Genomic DNA, 12,767 nt, shown 5'->3' with positions numbered 1-12,767 from the left:
CTTTAGCTGTATGTGTGTGGCTTCACATCTCAGTTGCTCGTTACTGGTCAGTTCTCTAGCTATAATACCTTATCTTCTACAGAGCCTTCCAGTAGCACAGTGACTGGTCTGTGTACTTATAACCCTAAAGTAGTTTATTGTGTAGTTTTGTGCTTAACTACAAACAAACTAAACTTTCCGAGTGTGAGTCACCTTATGCAAAAAATACCAATCAGAAGAAGAAAGTAGCAATGCTTATACAAGTGGTAGGAATTTAAGACAGTAGTCATCATATAGTCGTTTGCCATAGTTATACACAGTAAGTATAACATAACTATGTCTATAATATTACTTATTACATATTTCTTTATTCTATGATTTTGAATGAGACTAATTTTTTTTAAAAATGGTTCTATCTGTATGATACATACAAATATGTTTTATGACTTTCCAGTTGTATACGTATAGTTTATATCAGTTAAGTAAATGTAATACGTATCGTCATAATTTAAGAAGTAAAGGAATAAAACACGGAAGACATTCTGAAAACTAAAACAAAATACAGTTGTAGAGACTCTCATAACATTTCACACAAAATCCGGCGAAATTAAATGTGTATGTTTTTCTCATGCAAAAGTGATATCGGGCTATCTCCTGTGTTTACTGTAGGAAATCTAATTTCAGCATTGTAAGTCCGTAGACTTACCGTTTTACAAACTTACTGTTAACTATGACAACAGCAAAATATGACAGATTCACACCGTAAAAAACTACATCAAATTTTAGAAATTATTGGTAACAATGCAAAAAAAAGGTAATTTCAATAAGGTAGCCAGTGAAACATTAAACACAAAAACTATAGCAGTGCTTTCTTAGAACAAAAGCTTTGTTGTTAAGCACAAAGCTACACAAAGGGCTATCTGTGATCTGCTACCCGCAGGTATCGAAACCTGATTTTAACGTTATGATCCCGCAAAAATATCGATGAATATTGATGAAGGGGGCAGAGCAGACCATGATAATAGATTATTTGTTTGTTTTGAATTTTCGTATGAAAAGCTAATTGTGAACAGATGGACTAGAAGGAAGGTAATTGACCAACAGCACTCATCGAGAACTCTTTGACTGATTGTTGCTGATTGAATAGTGGGGGGGGGGGTTTACTGTCACTTTATAATGAATGCTTCAATGGTTCCAAAGTGCGGAAATTAAAAGCTAATAATATATATATATATATATATATTCAGTGAAATCTCTCATAACACTACAGCACCGCTAACACTACCTTCAAAAATTTACTATTTGCTTTTTAAAAGGTACACACTTAGCTTATGGATAGTACGTGGTTTTGGAAGCGCTATTGGTGGATAACAGATTTATTTCTGCACAATGTTGTTTCATCTCTAACAGTGGAACATAATTATAATTATGTGCAACAATTACATACTCACGCAAATACAGATACTTTCAAATATAATTTTATTAATATTTCACACAATTTGGTCACCTCAAAAGGTGTAAGTCAGTTCTAAATACATATTTAAAGCTAAACGTGTATAATAATTTTCTAATATGTTAAATAACATCTGAGAAAAATACTGAAATTTATTTTATCACGTAGGCAATAAGATTTAGTGAAAATAATTATGAAGGAAAACGAGAATGTTGTACGGTGCAATAATTTAATGGTGATCTTTACACATTAATGTGATTATCAGTGATGAAATGTTATGTTAATAAAAACCTTAAAGAAAACGTCGTAAGCTTTGTCTCTGTAACAATGTTAAACCTTACTGTGAAAGTTTTAGTAACGTAGCTTTAAGAATTATATTTCAAACAGTTTTAGTTTCCACTGACACTAGAGGAAGCAACCTAAATTTACGAATTGAACGATTAAGTGAAAATTAGAATATCTCCACGTCGTAAATGGCTGTAAGTATTTTCACAAGTAAAGTTGATAGATTACTTATGAAAAATGAATCTCTCAGTAAAAAATGTGGATAGTAAGACTATAAGCATTAGTTCTAAATTATACGTTTGTTTTCAGTTATATGGTGTATATATCTCTCACGATCAGGCAAACGTCACTTAGTAACTTAAAAATCAAAAGTGATATTCGTTATTAAATTACGCAAGTATTCGCCACCCCTTGAAAGGCACTTTCGGTAAACCTTGAGGTAGTGACCCACACACAGTTTCAGAACTGCTGATCTAGAGTCCACTGTCATACAAAGTTTAGTTTTTTTATCCAATATACATCATCCATATGAATAAGTGAAAACAACAGTTTTCTGAAGTCGCTTATAAGAATTTAATTATCTTGCTTTAGGAGCCTCTTGATGTAATCTTTATTGTTCCATAACAAAAGTATTTCTGTGACTACATTGAGATGATGTTACAAACAACAAGAAAAGCCTGTGACGTTGATATATTACTTGTGGGATCTGCAGATAAGTGATATAACTTTGACCTATAGAGTATTAACATGTTTCTAACTTGCAGTTCAAGGCATCATATAATAGTGTTTACAACTTAATATCTGTCTGTAAATTGTTGGAATATGCAGCATGTTTCTCTTTTATAACTAATCATACAATAAAGAACAAAGGAAACTTTGTGTTTTTAGTTCCTAACACTGCGCGATCATTGATGGTTTAAACTGTTGTATAGTGATTGTTTCAAATTACCTTCTGGCGATATGGTTCGATTTTCGTATTATTTTGTTAGATTTATCTTCAGCAGATTTTAGTACAAGTTCAGTGAGTTTTTTTTTTAGTGTCGCGCAAAGCTAGATGAAGGCTATCCGCGCTATCCGTCCCTAATTTAAGAGTGAAATACCAGAAGGAAGGCACCTACTCACCACCACCCACCTCAACTCTTGGGCTACTCTTTTACCACCGAATAGTGGGATTGACCAGTGATGTCGAGAAAACCCACTTGTAGAGAAATATATATGCAAAAACGGTTCGTTTGGGCTGAGAAAATATTTTACGTAGAAGAGCGAACAACGTTTAGACCTTCTTCGGTCATCGTCAAGTTCACAAAGAAAAAAAGAGGTAACTGACCGGAAGCTGACCACATGTTTGGAAGGGGTTGTGTAACTGGGTGTCGGAATGTAGAGGGCGGTGTTAGATGTTTGAATATAATTTTATTTTATTATATTTAATATAGGTATAAAGGCGTTCCTTTATATTGGTTTATTTTGGGTTTAAGTTGTTATATAAGTAAGACTTCTCTAATTTTGCGTTTGTTTATGTTTGTTTCTTTATTTAGCATTTGAGTGTTTTCTATGGTTATGTTGTGTTTATTTGACTTGCAGTGTTCGAAAAAGTGTGACGGTGACTTTTTATGTTCTTTGAATCTGGTTTCCATTTTTCTACTTGTTTCTCCAATATAGAAGTCGTGGCAGTTATCACATTGTATTTTATAAATAATGTTGGTGTGGTGTTTGTCAGTGTAGTTTTTACATAGTATAGACCTCAGTTTTGTGCTTGGTTTTTGAATAAATTTGGTATTAACTGGAATGTCATATTTTGTTACTAGTTTTTGCCAAATGTTGGTTATTTGTCTGCTTATGTCGGGAATATATGGTATGCAGCAGTATATAGTTTCGAGATTTTTTGATTCGTGAGATATATTTACTTTTGTTGGTTGATTTTGCTTTCTGTCTAGGTGTGTGCGTATAATGTTTTTTACGGTTTGGGAAGGAAACTTATTGATGTTGATGAAGTATTGTTTTATTTTGTCTAATTCATTGTTAATTTTATCTGGTGAGCATAGTTTTATGGCTGTGTTTATTTGGTTTCTTAGAATGTTGAGTTTTTGTTTTATTTCATGTGCTAAGTCCCAAGGAATGTATAGTCCAGTATGGGTTATTTTTCGGTGGATTTCTGTTTTGAATTGTGTGTCGGTTCTTGTAATTTTGAGGTTAAGAAATGATATTTGATTGCTTTATTCCTGTTCACATGTGAAGTTAATGTTGGGATGTATAGAGTTAATGTGATTGAAAAAATTAAGTGTGTGTTTTGTAGATCTGAATCCCGCAACCGTGTCATCTACTTATCTGTACCAGTCAATCCCACTATTCGTTGGTAAAAGAGTAGCCCAAGAGTTGACGGTGGGTGGTGATGACTAGCTGCCTTCCCTCTAGTCTCACACTGCTAAATTAGGGACGGCTAGCACAGATAGCCCTCGAGTAGCTTTGTGCGAAATTCCAAAACAAACAAACAAGCTTTTAGAATTTTTATGATCTTGTCTTGTTTTAGGTTTTTAATGGAATTAATGTCTCTTTTTGTAAGACTGTTTTTTAGCTTTTCGTTTTGTGAAATTATGTTGATGGTTTTGTGAGAAAATTCTTTGAAAAAATCGTTTAAGATGTTGTTTTTAGGTGTTTCTGGAAAATATAAATTTTATAATTTTACCTGGAAAATTTGGCTGTTAAATGTCAATAAAATTATCTAAGTTGTCTTCTTTCTGTTGGTTGTTTCCTTGTTTTTGTTTTTTGTAGAAAGTATCACAAGTCTGCTGGCTAGATCTTCTAAACATGTTTTGATTTCTATGGTTGGAATGTACCTAGGTGCTATTGCGAAGTTGAGTCCTTTGTTAAGTAGATGTATTTCGTCTGTGTTTAATTGTCGGTCGGATCTGTTAATTATGAGGTTAGTCAACGGTTTGTCGTGATGTCTTTTCTGTTGCTTGCATCTTAGTTTTTCTCTCTGTATATAAATGTGTATATAACATTTATCTAATTATATTAGGCAGCAAAATTTATTCTCTTTATTCGTATGTTGTATGATAAATTATAAAACCTGGGTGAGAATAATACTAGTGGTATGTTATTATAATCCCGCAAAACTACACGAGAATTATTTGTACATTTTGTTTATTTGTTTTTGAATTTCGCGCAAAGCTGCACGAAGGCTATCTGCGCTAACCGTCCATAATTTAGCAGTGTAAGACAAGAGGAAAGGCAGCTAGTCATCACCACCCACCGCCAACTCTTGGGCTACACTTTTACCAACGAATAGTGGAATTGAACGTCATATTGTAACGCTCCCATGGCTGAAATGGCAAAAATATTTTAGTATGACGGAGATTCGAACCCGCCTTTACAAGTTGAGCGCCCTAACCAGCCATACTGGGCTTTTATTTGTACATAGTCACATCTAATTTTGAAGTGATACTTTGTTTTCCTTTACGACTTTAATCCCAACAGTAGAAGAAAAGTAGTTACCCACAACACCTCCCGCCAACTCTTGGGTTACTCTTATCTGATCGAATAATTAGATTTGACTGTCACTTATAACAAAGCCACAGTTCCATAATGCAAAGTGCACTTGTACGAAAACAGGACACAAACCTTTAACCATCGAATTTACGCTGACCACTAAACTACGCCCCCTCAGTTGGAGAGAGCTCAAAAATTCATTAAAACACTCATTACCTGTTTAATTTACTTGATATTTTAAATGAAAACAAAAGGAACTAACATATAGTTATTAGAATGCATTGAATATACTGACTATTAATGACATTTTCAGCGATAATCCCAATAACATCTCGCTAAGCTCGGCCCACTTAGATTTAAGTTAGTCCTAAATTTATCTAATTATGTCAAAGGCAATATCCTTGTAACGCACGAATAGAAAACCATTTTAAAGCGTAGTTTCCCTGATATAAGCAAACTTGATAACTTCTCTGTAAAAAATAATATGAAATCATTTTTTATTATTTTCGTAGTCTCATCTCCCAGGAAACTTGCTTGTAGTTACTTAAGGTAATTGACTCAGTTGCATCAACATTTTAAATGTCTTATGAGTTCTATTTTTTAAACGGTAAAAATAGTAATGAATAAAGATTGTTTTTATGAAGGAAATATATGTTACTAGTAAGTTAAAAAATTTAATCTGAATTAAAAGGTTATACATTTCTCCTGCACAATCGCTTAGACTTAGAACCGGAATACAAATAAAATTGTTTGCTTGGTTTTGTATGCATTATACAAATAAGCTTTATGATAACAGTGGCCAATGATAGCAACGTATAGAAAAGCCCCTTTTTCGTATTGGTTGTCGACAGCATATCCGGTATACAAGGCATTGAATAGAATTTGATGCAGGTAGGTGTAGTTTAGCAACCTTACAATGCATTTACAGAATTGGGTGGTACATTTTATGTGCGATGCTGGTAATACCTACTACATCTCATTATTGTAAAGGCTTAAGAATGTTTAGAAAAATTATAAGAATCATGAAATGAAAAACTCAATAATTAGAGTGCTTTCAGAAGAAATCTTTCTTAGAACTAGATACCCAAAGAAAGCACTATTTTCCAAGAGAGCGCTCGAATTATTAAATATTATATTCTATGTCTTACATTTGTGTAAGTGTAAGTAAAATACATTTTTTATTTACTATGAGTAATATTGAAAGGCATTAAATTCCACGTGATATTCTAAAACTAACTACTTCATTACGATGTTTAACAGCAGATACCGATTGTGTAAATAGCCTTGCGGAGAGTAAACCCGCTCACTACAAAAGAATAGAGATGTCGGTGATGCACATTGTATAAAACGTCTCCGTCGTTTTTAGGAATTTTCCATCGTCAAGAAAAAAACACCTTAAAAAGTGTACGTTCCCATCAACCAACACTGGTTAAGCCTACAGACACTAAATCGTGGTTCTTGCATTTCCATTATTGTATTGGCTGATGACGATTTTGTCCTCCTTGATAAGGAGATCAGACAGCTCCACCCGCAGGGTGGTTTTTGTTCTCACTCCCTGTAAGTCGTCCAATACGCTGAATGATAGCGATTTGACGAGCCTTTACTGCTGTCAGTAATAATAGCCAGCTTGGACGTCTCTATTCAACCTGTTTAAGTGCTAGACTAATGGGTTTACTTGTACTGTCCTGTTTACACTCGACGATAATGATTCACCTTCTCAGTTTAAACTACGAAAGCCATCATTGTATCCTATACGCTAACATAGAGAATTCGAAGGAATGTCAAAAGAAGGAAGTAAAGACCTCTGGTATTAGATAGTTTAATAGAAATCCACTCCTTCAGAATGATTCGAATCTTTTGTAACTCAGAAACGCTGAGATCTTCTCACTATCCTAACACAATAAGACAACTCGACAGCACAAAAACATTCTATTAATGACAAAGGTTCAAAGAAATCTACATAGCGTCCAGCTCGAATATTCCAATAGTAAAAGGAAATTATAGTAAATGAAAGTGGCGTTATAATAGGTTATCAAAAACAATACATTTAAAGTTATAATACAGCCCAATGAGAAATGTATATACCGTGAAACATGTGTCACACTTAGATATTGAATTCCCCGTAAACATGCACTAATGTGATTCAGTTATATTGTGTCAAACGTATTCAGCTACATCAAAGCTTTCTCAACGTTAGAAATGTACCTGTATTATCCAAACCAGATTCACTTCAGCTTGATACTTTTATTATGTTTATATAAATATGTAAAAATATTTTAGTAAGAAATAAAACTATTTTTCCATTTAGTAAATATTCATTAGCAAAATACTCATCATTTAAAGTTTTAATTTTTTCTTGAATTTTGTTTATGAATGTCTTGAATTTCTGTGCCTTTTACTCCAAGCCAGTCATAGCCAGGTGGTTAGGGCGTTCGACTCCTTGTCGCACCCAACATGCTTTAAGCTTTGGGAGCGTTATAATGTAATGTAGTCAATCCTACTATTCGTTAGTAAAAGAGTAGCCCAAAAGTTGGCGGTCGGTGGTGATAACTAGCTGTCTTCCCTCTAGTCTTACACTGTTAAATTAGGGACGGCTAGCGCAGGTAGCCCTCACGTAGTTTTGCGCGAAATTCAAAAACAAACTTTTACTCCAAACTGGAATAATAGTTTACCATAATAACGAAGATTATCTGCGCTAGCCGTTCTTAATTTCTGAAGTGATAGGCTAGAAGAAACCAGGCAGCTAGTCAATACTACTTACCGTCATCTTTTGAGCTACTCTTTACTAACGAATAGTGGGATTAATAGACACATCTTAACGTTCCCACGGTTTATGGGCTGAACATGTTCGGGGAAAGAATGCGAGTTTACCAACAGATGACAAAGTTTGAGCAGATCTAATTTTTCAAAACTTCTAAAGGAGACATTGCTGTTATGGGTTGTTTAGAACAGCAAGTCCTGTTTCTAAATATCAGGTACTGTATACTTAGTAACAGTAAGTTACTTTAAGAGACATTAAAAGTATGTCTTTTAATATAACTGTCACAGGAAAGAGAAAATAAAAAAATATGAAGTCATAACATTTTCACAATCATAAAGCATTCAAAAGAAGCACAATGCTCTGATTGTATATCGAAACTCAAACCTAAAAGCCAGTAAACCAGTTGGCTTAAACTAAAACTAGTATTTTTCCATCAAATATTATAACCTCAGCGACTTACTTCGTAAGATTGTAATATTTTTGTATGCTTAATCTTTTCGCACAAAGGTAAATGAGGAACATCTGCGAATATTCATCCGAAATTTTGAACCAACTGCGGCTCGGCATGGCCCGGTAGTTAGAGAACTCGATTCACAATCTGAAGGTCGCGAAAACAAATCTCTGTTACACCAAGCATGTTCGCCCTTTCAGCCGCAGAGAAGTTATTATGTAACGATCAATCCCACTATTCGTTGGTAAGAGAGTAGCCCAAGAGTTGGCGGTGGGTGGTGATGACTAGTTGTCGTCCCTCTAGTCTTACTCTGCTAAATTAGGGGCATCTAGTGCAGATAGACCTCGTATAGCTTTGAGGAAAATTCAGAAACCAAGTAGAGGAAGGATCTAGTCAACAACACCTAACTCTAACCTCATGAGTAATCGAATAGTAAAATTTGACTGTCACTCTTATGGAGCGTCTTTAGTCCCATAACACGAAGTGTTTTGTTGTTGTTTTTTTTGCGACTACGGGAGATGAAATTGAACCCTGTGAATTTTGTGTATTAGAAAGATAATTTAAGATTTTTAATTTGAATTTTAATGGTAGAGCAATCAGAGGCTGTTCAATGTAGAGACCAATTTATATATAGTATAATGTATATGAATTTTTATCCACTTATCGAAGATATTTTTAGTATGGCTACTTTCCAAACGTGCTATCTCGCATACATAAGCAATGAGACTGATTTCTGCATCATAACTAGTTATGACGAACTAATAAAAGTTTTTTTTAAAACAAAAATAGTGGAGTAAATGGAAGAAAATCATTTGTTATGTGAGTAACAAAAAAAAAGAGACTTCATCAAAATAGTAAGTAATATGTAATTCGTGATTTAGCAAGTAATCTCTGACTATATGGCCAAAAGTATGATTATTTTGATAGATGGTGGGGTATCCCTTCCGATCCCTAACTATGGAAGCCTAAGAGTGAGGCACAAGGCTATGTAGGGCATAAGTCCAGGAATACTTTTTCAGTGCTATTTTCTTTTATGTGACTAGTTCTTTAAATGTTTTGATCATGCTATGGTCATGCCCTTTTGATATTATTTTAATATTCCCTTCTCCTCTTATCCTTGTAATACTCTTGTACTGCACATAGAAGAAAGGCATTCCAATTTTCTGTTCCTTAGCTGATCTTGTATTGTTTTCCTCCTTCTTCTCTCATCTCCATTTGAGGTCAAGTCGTTGGATACATCAGTACGTTTACCATTCACGTATTCAAATGCATTTCTTTTTTTGGGAGCTTGACAGCACCTCCTCCGCCGAAGATTCTCTAATCTCTCTTACGGGTACATTTTAGTGCAACTGGTGTGCCATCGTGATTGCATCCATACATGCAACACTTGTAGCAACTGAGACATTTTGCTACTTCAAATTTACAGGTTAGCTTTGAATTCGTCTTCGTTTCCATCTCGAGAAGAACAAAAGTCCCCTGCTGGGACAGTGGTAAGTGTTTAGATTTACAACGCTAAAATCAGTGGTTCAATTCCCCTATATGGCTTTCATATAAGAAAAACAGACATGCACACACTCACAAAAACTACAAAAAGCAAAATTGAAAATTTGTGTGTACTTTCCCATAAACCTGATAATCTTCCATACCAATTTTGGTGAAGATCCATCCACACCCTGCGAAGTATCTACATGGACATATAACAGACAGTGCTATTATATCTATATAAATGGCGCCAGTGAATTAGATTCACGTGTAAAGTATTCATGACGTCACATCTGAACCATGAAAATGGAAAAATAATATTCTCCGTGACGGGAAACGGAAGAGAAAGGCTTATAACGTTAAAACAAACATATCTTCCTGAGAAAAAAATATGCATCCGCTTCTATAGATGTTAATGAATGTTCCATGTGTAAACATCGACATCTCTTTATTTATCAGTTTAGAACATAAAAGTATGATGAATAATACAGATTATACTTCAAATACACCTTAATGTGACTCAGTACTATTTAGTGCCACAAAAATAGCTAACAAGGATTTTGAAATTCGGATTTTAGGTGTTACAACTTGTCAAGTTGACAAAATGGTAAGAACAAAAAGCTTTATCACTATGGGTTTTAAAACATAAAAACGATTGAAATGGCATTAGACCAAGTTTGTAAAACGAGGTTTCAAATTTTCATATACATAATGGCACCGCGATATTTCTGCAGACTTATACTGCTAGAAACAGGGTTTCGATACCTGTAGTGGGCAGAGCACAGATATCCATTTGTATAACTTAGCACTTAAATACCAAACAAATTACATATATTTTAGTTATATTTTCTCTCAGTTATTATCCTGAAAGATATCATGTTTCACTAGCACAACATAGTAAACCGTAAAGTATATTACTTCTATTGTACTTCTAAAGTGCTTCTTAGCATTTTACTATTACAAATTATTGTCAGTGGTGGATTTACCACTGTGCGCAAAAGGCGCGCACCAGGACCTTCGATTTAAATAATGCACAAACTTTAAATTAAAAATGTTCATATACATGTTTTGTATTTTATAGAACATGTACAGAACATATTTTTTCATTTATTACACAGTGTGCAATTTAGCTTTTATGAACTTTGTTCATATTACTATATCTTAACCCTTTCACTTTATTCATTGTAACATCTTTTACTGAAACACTTTAGTACTCCTTATTTTCCATTACATATGACAAAAAACATATCTTTGAAAGGATATAATAGTGTATTTCTCCCATTTAACTAATTCAAAACTTATTTTTACGTTTCTGTAACTGGATGAACATATAGAGCAAATTTATTGAGCACGAAATGTTTAAAGACCATCTATCTAGTATGTGCAAATTTTTCAAGACGTTGTACTAATTTCGGTCGTGTTGACTCAGAAGTGAGATAACAAATTAATAGTGTTTGTTTTGTTTGTTTGGTTTTGAATTTCGCGCAAAGCTACACGAGGGGTATCTGCGCCAGTCGTCCATAATTTAGCAGTGCTTACACTATGGGGAAGGCAGCTAATCATCACCACCCATTGCCAACTCTTAAGCTACTCTTTTAGCAACGAATAGTGGGATTGAACGTCACATAATAAGGTCCCCATGACTGAAAGGGCAATCATGTTTGGTGAGAGCAAAGACAATGGTATTAAATTTTGAAAAGTGTGGTGGCCACTGTTAAACTGTTGTCTAGGTTAGTATCATGTTTCAGAGGCCATGATGAAAGTTTAATTTCAAACCTGAAATATAATTATTTAAATTCTGTTGAGTATGTTAGAGAATCTGATGCTCTCTTTTTAAATCATTTGGAACGCTATAATATCGGGCTCAAGGAATTACAAGCTATTTGTCTCATCAAACCTGTGATGAGTTCATAAAATTAATGGCGAAACAGATTTAGCTTAAATTCACAAAAGAAATTAAAAGTGCAATTTATTTTCCAGTAATTATTGATTCAACACCGTACGTAAGTGATGTTGTTCAATTTACTTGTATCATAAAATACATTATGAAAGACACGTAAATAACAGAACAGTTTTCGGGAGTTATTCCTATAAAATTTTTCACTGATAAAATTTTAGAAAGAAAGTTGTTCTGAATATCTTGTAAGTATTAAGCCTGAAGATCAAAACTGTGGAAGGTAAACCTATGGTAATACTTCAAATATGGCTCGAAAATATTCGGGACTTCAAACAATCAAGCAACGTCTGCCTTATTATGCAAAACTTATTTGTATTTTTTCTGCTTCTACATGAAGGTGGAATATTCTTATGGATTACTCAGGGAAAAATACAACATTGAAAAAAAATCTAAACAAGGTTGTCTTCAAAGGCAGACGCTGTTTATGCTCTTAAATTTTTGTCGTGATGTCAAAGACGCTCTTTTCAAAATTACCAAGACTCCTGCACCAAATATTAAGCTAAAGTAGAAGCTGCATCTTTAAATAAAAAGTTTGACAGTTATCACACAAAATTGATGAGCTTGTTAGTCCAAAACATTACGATGAGTAAATGCGGTAAATATATCACTACAAGTTCCAAAGATGAATGTTTTGAAGAAAGAAACGCTATTAAAATCATTGAAAAATCCGTCATTGAAATGATAAATATTTCAAATCAACTAGTAACAAATTACTTTACAGAAAAAGAAGCTTGCGAAAAACGAGAAGTAATATTTGATAAAAATACTAATAATGAAATATTGTTAACAGGAAGAGATTGATTCATTTCAAGTGTTTCTTTTATAATTTGTAATATACTAGTTACTGAAATTGACAAAAGAACCTAAAGTTACGGTGATATTATTAAACATTTTAAAATATTCTTTTCTT

Source organism: Tachypleus tridentatus, chromosome 13 (genome assembly GCF_004210375.1).
Source record: "Tachypleus tridentatus isolate NWPU-2018 chromosome 13, ASM421037v1, whole genome shotgun sequence".
Classification (NCBI taxonomy): domain Eukaryota; kingdom Metazoa; phylum Arthropoda; class Merostomata; order Xiphosura; family Limulidae; genus Tachypleus; species Tachypleus tridentatus.
This window is presented reverse-complemented; position numbering follows the sequence as displayed.